Raw genomic sequence first — 14,492 nt, forward strand, 5'->3', positions numbered from 1 at the left:
GAGAGTGTGGCGGAGACAGATTCACACACCGAATGGTTAGGATCTGGAATGTACTGTCTGTGAGTGTGGTGGAGACAGATTTACACAGCGAGTGGTTAGAATCTGGAATGTACTGTCTGCGAGTGTGGTGGAGACAGATTCACACAGAGAGTGGTTAGTATCTGGAATGCACTGTCTGAGAGTGTGGTGGAGACAGATTCACACACTGAGTGGTTAGGATCTGGAATGCACTGTCTGTGAGTGTGGTGGAGGCAGATTCACAAGTGAGTGGTTCGGATCTGGAATGTTCTGTCTGAGAGTGTGGTAGAGACAGATTCACACAGCGAGTGGTTCGGATCTGGAATGTTCTGTCTGAGAGTGTGGTGGATACAGATACACACAGCGAGTGGTTAGGATCTGGAATGTACTGTCTGAGAGTGTGGTAGAGACAGATTCACACAGAGAGTGGTTAGGATCTGGAATGCACTGTCTATGAGTGTGGTGGGGACAGATTCACACACTGAGTGGTTAGGATCTGGAATGCACTCTCTGTGAGTGTGGTGGAGACAGATTCACACAGCGAGTGGTTAGGATCTGGAATGCACTGTCTGTGAGTGTGGTGGAGGCAGATTCACAAGTGAGTGGTTCGGATCTGGAATGTTCTGTCTGAGCGTGTGGTAGAGACAGATTCACACAGAGAGTGGTTAGGACCTGGAATGTACTGTCTGAGAGTGTGGTGGAGACAGATTCACACAGAGAGTGGTTAGGATCTGGAATGCACTGTCTGAGAGTGTGGTGGAGACAGATTCACACAGCGAGTGATTAGGATCTGGAATGTACTGTCTGAGAGTGTGGTGGAGACAGATTCACACAGAGAGTGGTTAGGATCTGGAATGTACTTTCTGAGAGTGTGGTGGAGACAGATTCACACAGAGAGTGGTTAGGATCTGGAATGTACTGTCTGCGAGTGTGGTGGAGACGGATTCACACAGCGAGTGGTTAGAATCTGGAATGTACTGTCTGCGAGTGTGGTGGAGACAGATTCACACAGAGAGTGGTTAGTATCTGGAATGCACTGTCTGAGAGTGTGATGGAGACAGATTCACACACTGAGTGGTTAGGATCTGGAATGCACTGTCTGTGAGTGTGGTGGAGGCAGTTTCACAAGTGAGTGGTTCCGATCTGGAATGTTCTGTCTGAGAGTGTGGTAGAGACAGATTCACACAGCGAGTGGTTCGGATCTGGAATGTTCTGTCTGAGAGTGTGGTGGATACAGATTCACACAGCGAGTGGTTAGGATCAGGAATGTACTGTCTGAGAGTGTGGTAGAGACAGATTCACACAGAGAGTGGTTAGGATCTGGAATGCACTGTCTATGAGTGTGGTGGAGACAGATTCACACACTGAGTGGTTAGGATCTGGAATGCACTGTCTATGAGTGTGGTGGAGACAGATTCACACACTGAGTGGTTAGGATCTGGAATGCACTGTCTGTGAGTGTGGTGGAGACAGATTCACACAGCGAGTGGTTAAGATCTGGAATGCACTGTCTGTGAGTGTGGTGGAGGCAGATTCACACAGCGAGTGGTTCGGATCTGGAATGTTCTGTCTGAGAGTGTGGTGGATACAGATTCACACAGCGAGTGGTTAGGATCTGGAATGCACTGTCTGTGAGTGTGGTGGAGGCAGATTCACAAGTGAGTGGTTCGGATCTGGAATGTTCTGTCTGAGCGTGTGGTAGAGACAGATTCACACAGAGAGTGGTTAGGACCTGGAATGTACTGTCTGAGAGTGTGGTGGAGACAGATTCACACAGAGAGTGGTTAGGATCTGGAATGCACTGTCTGAGAGTGTGGTGGAGACAGATTCACACAGCGAGTGATTAGGATCTGGAATGTACTGTCTGAGAGTGTGGTGGAGACAGATTCACACAGAGAGTGGTTAGGATCTGGAATGTACTGTCTGCGAGTGTGGTGGAGACGGATTCACACAGCGAGTGGTTAGAATCTGGAATGTACTGTCTGCGAGTGTGGTGGAGACAGATTCACACAGAGAGTGGTTAGTATCTGGAATGCACTGTCTGAGAGTGTGATGGAGACAGATTCACACACTGAGTGGTTAGGATCTGGAATGCACTGTCTGTGAGTGTGGTGGAGGCAGTTTCACAAGTGAGTGGTTCCGATCTGGAATGTTCTGTCTGAGAGTGTGGTAGAGACAGATTCACACAGCGAGTGGTTCGGATCTGGAATGTTCTGTCTGAGAGTGTGGTGGATACAGATTCACACAGCGAGTGGTTAGGATCAGGAATGTACTGTCTGAGAGTGTGGTAGAGACAGATTCACACAGAGAGTGGTTAGGATCTGGAATGCACTGTCTATGAGTGTGGTGGAGACAGATTCACACACTGAGTGGTTAGGATCTGGAATGCACTGTCTGTGAGTGTGGTGGAGACAGATTCACACAGCGAGTGGTTAAGATCTGGAATGCACTGTCTGTGAGTGTGGTGGAGGCAGATTCACAAGTGAGTGGTTCGCATCTGGAATGTTCTGTCTGAGCGTGTGGTAGAGACAGATTCACACAGAGAGTGGTTAGGACCTGGAATGTACTGTCTGAGAGTGCGGTGGAGGCAGATTCACACAGAGAGTGGTTAGGATCTGGAATGCACTGTCTGCGAGTGTGGTGGAGACAGATTCACAGAGTGGTTAGGATCTGGAATGCACTGTCTGAGAGTGTGGTGGAGACAGATTCACACAGCGAGTGGTTAGGATCTGGAATGTACTGTCTGAGAGTGTGGTGTAGACAGATTCACACAGCGAGTGATTAGGATCTGGAATGCACTGTCTGCAAGTTTAACGGAGACAGATTCACACAGCGAGTGGTTAGGATCTGGAATGCACTGTCTGTGAGTGTGGTGGAGACAGATTCACACAGCGAGTGGTTAGGGTCTGGAATGCACTTTCTGAGAGTGTGGTGAAGACAGATGCACACAGCGAGTGGTTAGGATCTGGAATGTACTGTCTGAGAGTGTGGTGGAGACAGATTCACACAGAGAGTGGTTAGGATCTGGAATGTACTTTCTGAGAGTGTGGTGGAGACAGATTCACACAGAGAGTGGTTAGGATCTGGAATGTACTGTCTGAGAGTTTGGTGGGGACAGATTCAAACAGAGTGGTTAGGATCTGGAATGTACTGTTTGAGAGTGTGGCGGAGACAGATTCACACACCGAATGGTTAGGATCTGGAATGTACTGTCTGTGAGTGTGGTGGAGACAGATTTACACAGCGAGTGGTTAGAATCTGGAATGTACTGTCTGCGAGTGTGGTGGAGACAGATTCACACAGAGAGTGGTTAGTATCTGGAATGCACTGTCTGAGAGTGTGGTGGAGACAGATTCACACACTGAGTGGTTAGGATCTGGAATGCACTGTCTGTGAGTGTGGTGGAGGCAGATTCACAAGTGAGTGGTTCGGATCTGGAATGTTCTGTCTGAGAGTGTGGTAGAGACAGATTCACACAGCGAGTGGTTCGGATCTGGAATGTTCTGTCTGAGAGTGTGGTGGATACAGATACACACAGCGAGTGGTTAGGATCTGGAATGTACTGTCTGAGAGTGTGGTAGAGACAGATTCACACAGAGAGTGGTTAGGATCTGGAATGCACTGTCTATGAGTGTGGTGGAGACAGATTCACACACTGAGTGGTTAGGATCTGGAATGCACTCTCTGTGAGTGTGGTGGAGACAGATTCACACAGCGAGTGGTTAGGATCTGGAATGCACTGTCTGTGAGTGTGGTGGAGGCAGATTCACAAGTGAGTGGTTCGGATCTGGAATGTTCTGTCTGAGCGTGTGGTAGAGACAGATTCACACAGAGAGTGGTTAGGACCTGGAATGTACTGTCTGAGAGTGTGGTGGAGACAGATTCACACAGAGAGTGGTTAGGATCTGGAATGCACTGTCTGAGAGTGTGGTGGAGACAGATTCACACAGCGAGTGGTTCGGATCTGGAATGCACTGTCTGAGAGTGTGGTGGAGACAGATTCACACAGCGAGTGGTTAGGATCTGGAATGTACTGTCTGAGAGTGTGGTGTAGACAGATTCACACAGCGAGTGATTAGGATCTGGAATGCACTGTCTGCAAGTTTAGTGGAGACAGATTCACACAGCGAGTGGTTAGGATCTGGAATGCACTGTCTGTGAGTTTGGTGGAGACAGATTCACACAGCGAGTGGTTAGGGTCTGGAATGCACTGTCTGAGAGTGTGGTGGAGACAGATTCACACTGAGAGTGGTTAGGATCTGGAATGTACTTTCTGAGAGTGTGGTGGAGACAGATTCACACAGAGAGTGGTTAGGATCTGGAATTTACTGTCTGAGAGTTTGGTGGGGACAGATTCACACAGAGTGGGTAGGATCTGGAATGTACTGTTTGAAAGTGTGGTGGAGACAGATTCACACAGCGAGTGGTTAGAATCTGGAATGTACTGTCTGTGAGTGTGGTGGAGACAGATTCACACAGAGAGTGGTTAGTATCTGGAATGCACTGTCTGAGAGTGTGGTGGAGACAGATTCACACACTGAGTGGTTAGGATCTGGAATGCACTGTCTGTGAGTGTGGTGGAGGCAGATTCACAAGTGAGTGGTTCGGATCTGGAATGTTCTGTCTGAGAGTGTGGTAGAGACAGATTCACACAGCGAGTGGTTCGGATCTGGAATGTTCTGTCTGAGAGTGTGGTGGATACAGATTCACACAGCGAGTGGTTAGGATCTGGAATGTACTGTCTGAGAGTGTGGTAGAGACAGATTCACACAGAGAGTGGTTAGGATCTGGAATGCACTGTCTATGAGTGTGGTGGAGACAGATTCACACACTGAGTGGTTAGGATCTGGAATGCACTGTCTGTGAGTCTGGTGGAGACAGATTCACACAGCGAGTGGTTAGGATCTGGAATGCACTGTCTGTGAGTGTGGTGGAGGCAGATTCACAAGTGAGTGGTTCGGATCTGGAATGTTCTGTCTGAGCGTGTGGTAGAGACAGATTCACACAGAGAGTGGTTAGGACCTGGAATGTACTGTCTGAGAGTGTGGTGGAGACAGATTCACACAGAGAGTGGTTAGGATCTGGAATGTACTGTCTGAGAGTGTGGTGGAGACCGATTCACACAGAGAGTGGTTCGGATCTGGAATGTACTGTCTGAGAATGTGGTGGAGACAGATTCACACAGAGAGTGGTTAGTATCTGGAATGCACTGTCTGAGAGTGTGGTGGAGACAGATTCACACACTGAGTGGTTAGGATCTGGAATGCACTGTCTGTGAGTGTGGTGGAGGCAGATTCACAAGTGAGTGGTTCGGATCTGGAATGTTCTGTCTGAGAGTGTGGTAGAGACAGATTCACACAGCGAGTGGTTCGGATCTGGAATGTTCTGTCTGAGAGTGTGGTGGATACAGATTCACACAGCGAGTGGTTAGGATCTGGAATGTACTGTCTGAGAGTGTGGTAGAGACAGATTCACACAGAGAGTGGTTAGGATCTGGAATGCACTGTCTATGAGTGTGGTGGAGACAGATTCACACACTGAGTGGTTAGGATCTGGAATGCACTGTCTGTGAGTCTGGTGGAGACAGATTCACACAGCGAGTGGTTAGGATCTGGAATGCACTGTCTGTGAGTGTGGTGGAGGCAGATTCACAAGTGAGTGGTTCGGATCTGGAATGTTCTGTCTGAGCGTGTGGTAGAGACAGATTCACACAGAGAGTGGTTAGGACCTGGAATGTACTGTCTGAGAGTGTGGTGGAGACAGATTCACACAGAGAGTGGTTAGGATCTGGAATGTACTGTCTGAGAGTGTGGTGGAGACCGATTCACACAGAGAGTGGTTCGGATCTGGAATGTACTGTCTGAGAGTGTGGTGGAGTCAGTTTCACACAGAGAGTGGTTAGGATCAGGAATGTACTGTCTGAGAGTGTGGTGGAGGCAGATTCAATCGAGTCTTTCAAGAAAGAATTGAATTATTATGTGAATGGGAAGAATAGACAGGGTTAGATAGGGTTACGGGTGAGGACAGAGGCTCTGGCACCAAGTGAATTGCTCCGTCAGAGAGTACAATGGACATGATGGGCTGAATGGTTTCAAACAAATCACTGATTTAAGGTTTCCAAGAAAGGCAAAAGCCCAATTCCCTCAAAACCTAGTTCCCACCATATCCTCAGCTACTTGAGTAGACGGTGGCATACCTCACCCAGAATTGAGGACCCTGTCACGAAAATCCCTCACCCACCTGGAGAGCTGCCAGCCTCTGGTTGGTTGGCAGGTGTGCATTGCCCAGGGCCAACAAAGGACCGGTAGCAGCTGCCGGTAATGCACCCACCGGATGTCCGGGATTGGCAAGGGCGGGATGCCCAGACAACAGGTGAGCGAGGGGGAGATGGGGATAGTGGCGGGATGGGGTGGAGGGCACGGTTCACCGGAGTGGGATAGAGGGTTTGGCAGCAAGGGTAGAGGAATGATGTTTCACATGTTCCCCCCCTTTCCTGATGCCTGGTCCCTTGATGGGGAACTGAGTTCATTTGAACAAGGATCCTTTCCCTGGGAGTCGGTAAGCAGAGCTTGTTTTTCGGGTTCCCACTGTGTCTACGGCTGGTTGAATACCAGAGGTGCTGGACTGAGACACTAAAGTGGGCACTAAATGCATTCCCTCCCCAGACTGAATCGGGCCAGAGGTGGGAAGGTGGCTCCTGCCTGGTTAAATGATTCCCCGCCCTGCCTCCAAACACACCTTGCGGTTTCCTCAGAATTAGAATCGCAGAGAGTGACTCCCCTTGCAGTGAGTGAGATGCCCACCTGAGAGCAGTGTAACACTGTACGGGGTGACTGAAGCCTGTGCAACACGGGCTGAAGGGGTACAATATGAGGAATGGCGGATGCTGAGGTGGGAAAAGGAGGCTCCATCACACCTTCCCTCACAGAGTGAGTACACTCCAAGAATTAGCATGGAGAAAGCACAATCCATCGACCTTACCCTCAGTAAATTACTAGTGACCTATCACAATACAGACCTTTATTGAGACTTCTTAATTCAGAATTAACCTGCGGCTTTGGGAGTATTTTATATACAACCCATACTAACCAAAGTGTGAAGGTGCAAACAAAACATGAAATGTGATGAAGAATGCACCGTGCTCCAGATATCAAAATGTCTTCAGAACCATTTTAGTTCAAAGCATTAACAGTAAACCTAGTTCCCAATGGCCATTCCCAAAACAGTAACTGCCCAAGATCACAAACCTTCTAAACCTTGCTTCACTTTTTCTTGGCTACATAGACCCACAGACACGGCAAAGACTCTGTGGAAAGGGCCATTCTTCATAGAATATTATCTCTACAGTACAGAAGGAGGCTATTCTGCCCATCGAGTCTGCACCGACACTTGGAAAGTGTACCCTGCCTAGGCCCATGCCCCGGCCCTATCCCTGTAACCCCACCTAACCTTTTTGAACACTAAGGGGCAATTTAGCATGGCCAATGCACCTAACCTGCACATTTTTGGACTGTAGGAGGAAACCGGAGCACCCGGAGGAAACTCAAGGCTGGAATTGAACCTGGGTCCCTGGCGCTGTGAGGCAGCAGTGCTAACCACTGTGCCACTCTGCCGCCCTTGTGTCTGCTTTAATAGGATGGAGGCTGGGGAATGCATCACAGTCAGATCAGTCTGACTTCTCGTGTTCTGATCCTGAATCTATTCAAACCACACCGATCTCACCCTCATCAATCCCTTGCTCCATGATGCCTTCCTCCATGACCCCTTCCTCCATGATCTCTTCCTCCATGACCCCTTCCTCATTGATTCTTTCCTCATTGATCGCTTTCTCACTTGATCACATTGACATTGATCCTCTATGATCCCATCCTCACCCAAAACCTCCAACTCTCGATCTCTTCTCCATGACCTTCCTTCACGAACCCCTCATCACTTGGTCCCTTACTCACTCGATCTCTTCCCCGTGACCCTTCCTCCTCAATCCCTTCCTCACTAGATCCTTTCTCTGTGGCCCTTCTTCCGTGATCCCTCCATTAGTTGATCCTTTCCTCACTCGATCCCTCGTCTGTGATTCCTTCACTTGATCCGTTCCTCATTTATTCCTTTTTCAATAACCCTTGCTCCATGATTCCTTCATCACTTGATTCTTTCCTCACTCAATCCTTCCCCATGGCCCTTCCTCCATTATCCCTTCCTTGCTCCATCCCTTCTTCACTCAAAGGGGGGGTGGTGGGGGCTGTGGTGATGGGTGGGGGGGGGGGGAAGGTGGTGGCGCGGAGGTATTGGGGGATGTGGTGGCGCGGAGGTATTGGGGGGGGCGGTGGTGGGCGGGATGTGGTGGCGCGGAGGCATTGGGGGGGCGGTGGTGGGCGGGATGTGGTGGCGCGGAGGCATTGGGGGGGGCGGTGGTGGGGATGTGGTGGCGCGGAGGCACGGGGCCGGTGGTGGTGGGGATGAGGTGGCGCGGAGTCATTGGGGGGGTGGTGGTGGTGGGGCGGGATGTGGTGGCGCGGAGTCATTGGGGGGGGCGGTGGTGGGAGGGATGTGGTGGCGCGTAGTCATTGGGGGGTCGGTGGTGGTGGGCGGGATGTGGTGGCGCGGAGTCATTGGGGGGGTGGTGGGTGGGATGTGGTGGCACGGGGGGGGGCGGTGGTGGGAGGGATGTGGTGGCACGGAGGCACGGTGGGGGGGGGCGGTTGTGGGAGGGATGTGGTGGCGCGGAGTCATTGGGGGGGCGGTGGTGGGAGGGATGTGGTGGCGCGGAGGAACGGGGGGGGGGGTGCATGGGGAGGGTTGTGGGTGAGGGTTGGTTACTGGGTGGAAGGGGAACATTGGGACAGAGACTCATTCTAATATTCCTACAGCCTCAGCAGGGATTAAGGGTTGAACGTGACCTCAGATCACTGAGCTATTCCAGCGCTGCCAATCCACATCGCAATCCCATTGGAATTGAGGAAGAGGGATTCTCCCGATCCTTTCATTTTCCCGACATTCCCACCGCTCTTGCTCGACATGAATCGTTTCAACCTTGGAATCGATATTTAGCCACATACCTGTGAATGCTCTGTCCACTCCCACACCTTTGACAGTGTGTCAAACGAAATAGTGAATAAATTCAGAATGTTAAGAAACCCACAGAACAGCACACAAGCTGGTAGCTCAATGTGAAGCTGCGCTATTGACACTGTTGAGATTTCAAAATCAGTGCAAACAGCAACACCCAATGGCAGCATCGCTGAAAACACACAACAAACAATTCTCAACTGCGCTTAACTCTAGCGAATTGCTCCTTTGATCTTTCCTGTCCCTTTGTATTCCGAATGATAGCGGTGTGGGGGCAGGGAGAGGCTTTCGACAGTCTGCAGCAGAATGTGGGGTCCCGCTTTAGGGAGCAGCACTCTGACCTGTGAGTCCGAATAGTGTGAGTGTGAGTCCCACGCCAGAGACTTCAGGACATCAACTGGGCTGAAACTCCAATGGGGAGGTGGTGGTATAGTGGTATTGCCACTGGCCCAGTAAGAGACCTCTTGGAATGCAGGTTCAAACCCAGCCACGACAGATGGTGAAATTTCATTACAATAAAAAATAATCTGTAATTATAAATCTAATGATGACCATGAAAACATGGTTGATTGACCCAGTTCATGGGCAATTAGGAATGGGAAACAAATGCTGGCCTAGCCAGTGATCGCCACATGAAAGATTAAAAATCATACATGGGGAGTGCTGCATTGTCGGCGGGTCAGCACTGAGGGAGTGCTGCACTGTCAGAGGGTCAGTGCTGGGGGAGTGCTGCATTGTCAGAGGGTCAGTGCTGGGGGAGTGCTGCACTGACAGAGGGTCAGTACTGAGGGAGTGCTGCACTGTCAGAGGGTCAGTACTGAGGGAATGCTGCACTGTCAGAGGGTCCATACTAAGGTAGCTTTGGGATAGATTGTTGCATAGCAATAATGTCATTGGACTATTAACATAGGCTCAGCTGAATGCTGTGGGGTCACAGGCTGCAATCTCACCACAGAAACTGATTGAATTTAAATTGAATGAATAAAAATACTCGGGAATATAAAAGCTCATCTCAGTAATAATGACCGTGAAACCATTGTTGATTTTTGTAAAAGCCCATCTGGTCATCCTCTCGGTGTGCCAGGCTTAGCCTTATTCAGATCAAGGTTGTTCACAGGTCGCACATGACGGTGGCCAGGATGAGCAAGTTTTTTTGAAGGGGTGGAAGATAGGTGTGGGCGGTGCACGGGTGGGCCCACAAATCATGTCCACATGGTTTGGGCCTGTCCGAAGCTTGGGGATTCTGGTAGGTGTTTGCCGGTGTTATGCTAAAGGTTCTGAAGGTGAAGGTGGTCCCGAGTCCAGAAGTGGCGATCTTTGGAGTGTCAGAAGACCCGGGGAGTCCAGGGGGCGAGAAAGGCCGATGTTTTGGCCTTTGCCACCCTGGTAGCCCGGAGACGGATATTATTAGAATGGAGGGACTTGGGGTCCCTGAAACCGGGGGTTTGGGTGAGTGACCTGGCAGAGTTTCTCAGGCTGGAAAATATAAAGTTCAACTTGAGAGGTCTGTGGAGGGGTTTGCCTGGAGATGGCAGCCTTTCATCCACTTCTTTGAGAACAGTTAATATGTCAGCAGTGGGGGGGGGGGGGGCACGGTAAAAAGGAGGTAAGGGAGTTGGGGGAGGGTGGGCTGGAGGGGTTTTAGATATTTAGTTGGTTTGATTATTTGCAGTCCTGTTGGCTGGTTTGGTTTCATGGTTGTGTTTGATGTGTAAACATATAAATGCCTCAATAAAATATATTTTTTAAACCCCGTCTGGTTCCTTCATGTCCTTTAGGGAAGGAAATCTGCCGTCCTTACGTGGTCTGGCCTACATGTGACTCCAGACCCTCAGCAATGTGGTTGACTCTGAAATGGTCGCTCAGTTTAAATGCAGTTACGAGTGGGCAATGAATGCTGACCTTGCCAACGACACCCACATTCCATGAAAGGATAAAGGAAGATGTTTCTATTGTGAATGGATGTTAAGCTGAGTCTCCTGTTCCCTCTGAGGTGATTGTAACAGATCCCACAACACTATTGGAAAAAGAGCAGGGTGATCTTCCCAGGGCACTGACCAATAATCACTCCTCAAACAGGCCATTTAGTTAGCCTGCGATGACCCTTTGCGACTGTATTTCCTCCGCTGTACAGGATGTTGGGATGTCCAGAAGTTCTGGAATACAGCTATAGGAATACAAGTTTGTCAAAAGGCCAGAATGTGCTGCATCCGAGCATCTCAGTGTCTGCTATTTGTTAGCCTTGACCTTGCAAACTTCAACGCAAAGAGGTTAGTCCATAACGTTGCTTAAAGTGTGAAATGGTAATATCACAGCGAGGGCAACTGAATATCCAGGATCTGAGTGAAGGGGACAATTCCAGCAGTGTATCTCCTCAAACAATGGGAATTCAGGATTGGGAATAAACAGCAGAATGACAAGGGGGGGTGAATAAAAAGGAGCAAATTCAATGACAAATCTGAAAGGCAAAGAAGGATTGGATTGAGGGAGAGAGAAAGAGATCGGAAAACTCAGAATAAAAAATTAAAATCACTTTTTTTAACCTTTCCAATAACCAGCATGGTGGCACAGTGGTTAGCGCTGCTGCCTCACAGCGTCAGAGACCCAGGTTCGATTCCAGCCTTGGGGGACTGTCTGTGTGGAATTTGCCCACGCAGACACGGGTAGAAAGTGTAAATTCCACGCAGACAGACACCCAAGGCCAGAATTGAACCCGGGTTCCTGGCGCTCTGAGGCAGCAGCGCTAACCACCCTGCCACCTGTCTGTACACAGACCTGCCGAGTTTTTCCAGCATTTAAAAAATTTTATTTCACATTTCCAGCATCTGCAGCATTTTTCTTTTGCAATTATAGCTATTCCCTTGTCCTCCTGCTTAATTTGGTCCCATTATTCTCAGTGTTACTGTTGGACAAACTGTTCTCCTTTGTTAGATTTAATGACCATTTTAAATACATATGCAGAATGTTGGCTTGTTTCCTGAGTCAGCGAATTTTGTTCGAGACAAATAATTTATTCTTCATGCCTCATGTCTTCATACAGAAGCAGACCATTCAGCCCGCCATGCTCATACTAGCTCTTTGAAGGAGCGATTCGCTTTGTCCCACTCCCCTGCACATTGCTGTCATCCTGAAAACCTTAGTAGTCCCTTTTGTAAGTGATTATTGAATCTGCCTCCACCACCTTTTCAGATAGTGTGTTCCAGATTGGAACAACTCACTGCATTAAAATCATTTCTCCTTATCAACCTCTGGTTCTTTCCCCAATTGTCTCAAATCTGTGCCTTACATACGAACAAGGGGCAGGATTAAGCCATTTGGCCCCTCGAGCCTGCTACTCCATTTACTAAGACCATGACTGACCCGACAGTTACCTTAAATCTGTATCCCGCCCACCCCCCAATAACCTATCACCCTCTGGCTTGCTAAGAATCTATCAAGCTCTACCTTAAAAATATTCATAGATTCTGCTTCCACCACCTTTTCAGGAAGAGTGTTCCAAAGACTCACGATGCTCTGAGTAAAACTATTTCTCCTCATCTCCATTTTAAATGATTAACCCCCTTATTTTTAAACAGCGACCCTAGTTCTAAATTCTCCCATAAGAAGAAACATCCTCTCCACATCCACCCTGTCAATACCCCTCGGGATCTTAAAGGTTTCAATCAAGTTGCCTCTTACTCCTATAAACGCCAGTGGATAAAACCTAACCTGTCCAACCTTTCCTCATAAGACCATCCACCTATACCTGGTGAACCAGGTCTGGCTCTACTGGTTATTGACGCCCCCTCCCCAGCGGAATAGTTGTTCTTTATACAAAGGAGAACCTCTTACCCACCAAATGCACATTAGCCTATCTGTTCTTGTCAGCTACTGCCCCATCACCAAGAAAACCAGAGCACAGGAATTAGGAGCAGGGGAGGCCATTCCACCCTCGAGCTTGCTCTGTCATTCGATAAGATCATGGCTGATCTGATTGTGGCCTCAACTCCACTTTCCTGTCTGTCCACTTGACCTCTTTGTTGATTAAAAATCTATCCAACTCAGCCTTGACGATAGTCAATGGCCCAGCCTGCACTGCACTCTGGGGAAGAGAATTGCACAGATTAACCACCCTCTCAAAGAAAACATTTCTGCTTATCTCTGTCCCTAATTTTTAAACTGTGCCCCCTAGTCTCTCTCCCACAAAGGGAAACATCTTCTCAGCATTCACCCAGTCAAATCCCCACAGGATCTGATATGTTTCAAATAAGATCAAGGGTAGCACAGCAGTTAGTACTGCTGCCTCACAGCGCCAGGGACCTGTGTTCAATTCCGGCCTTGGGTGACTTGTCTGCGTGGGGTTTGCATTTTCTCCTGCATCTGTGTGGGTTTCCTCTGGGTGCTCCAGTATCCTCCCACAGTCCAAATGTGCAGGTTAGGTGAATTGGCCATGTTAAATTGCCCCTTAGTGTCCAAAAGGTTAGGTGGGCTTATGGGGATAGGGTGGGGGGTGGGCCTATGTAGGATGCTCTTTTGGCAGGTCGGTGCAGACTCGATGGGCTGAATGGCCTCCTTCTGCAGGTAGGGATCCTATGATCATCTCTCATTCCTCCAAACTCCAATAGGTGGAGGCCCAACGTGCTCAACCATTCCTGATAAGGCAACCCCTTCATCCCAGGAATCAGCTGAGTGAAGCTCTGATGCAGTTGTAATCTTCCTTAACTAAGGAGACCAAAACAGTACACGGTAGTGATAGGTCAGAAAATTAGACAGAATTTAGAAAACAGCAAAGGATGACCAAAAAAAAGAGGGAAAAACTTGAGTAGTTCTAGCTATCATACATTCTGTCCCTTCATCAAAATCATTGATATAGATTATAAATATGCCCGAACACTGATCCCTGTGGCACTCCACTAGTAACAGATTGCCAATCCAAAAATGACCCATTTATCCCAACTCTATGCTACCTATTAGCTAACTAATCCTTTAACCATGCTAATATGTTACCCCCTACACCATGAACTACAAAGTAACCTTTGATGTTGCACCTTATTGAAGGCTTTTTGGAAATGTAAGTTATACCACATTCACAGGTTCCCCTTTATCCACCTTGATCATTACTTGCTCAAAGAACTCTCATAAATTAGTCAAACACTGTGATAATGACCCCCCCCCCCCCCCTCCCCGGGGAGAGAACACCAGAGGTGATCATCTCCCTGGACGCAGAAAAGGCCTTTGACAGAGTCGAATGGAGCTACCTCCTCGAGGTACTGGAACGGTTTGGGCTAGGAGTGGGATTCACCGCCTGGGTGAGGCTCCTGTACAACGCTCCCAAAGTGAGTGTCCGAACTAATACCACCAGCTCTGAATACTTCCAGCTACAGAGAGGAACAAGACAGGGCTGCCCCCTATCCCCACTCTTGTTCACGCTA

General features: G+C 48.9%; 1 protein-coding gene across 1 annotated transcript in view; it reads right to left on the bottom strand.

The window, feature by feature from the left end:
• The window catches only part of serpinc1 (serpin peptidase inhibitor, clade C (antithrombin), member 1), a 122,700-nt gene extending 113,452 nt beyond the window's left edge, over positions 1-9,248 (bottom strand). The window contains exon 1 of the mRNA XM_072511779.1: positions 9,072-9,248. The gene's annotated coding sequence lies outside the window, so the exon portion shown is untranslated. The remainder of the gene's footprint in view (positions 1-9,071) is intronic.
• Positions 9,249-14,492: the final 5,244 nt, after the last annotated feature.

Source organism: Scyliorhinus torazame, chromosome 7 (assembly GCF_047496885.1).
Source record: "Scyliorhinus torazame isolate Kashiwa2021f chromosome 7, sScyTor2.1, whole genome shotgun sequence".
NCBI lineage: Eukaryota > Metazoa > Chordata > Chondrichthyes > Carcharhiniformes > Scyliorhinidae > Scyliorhinus > Scyliorhinus torazame.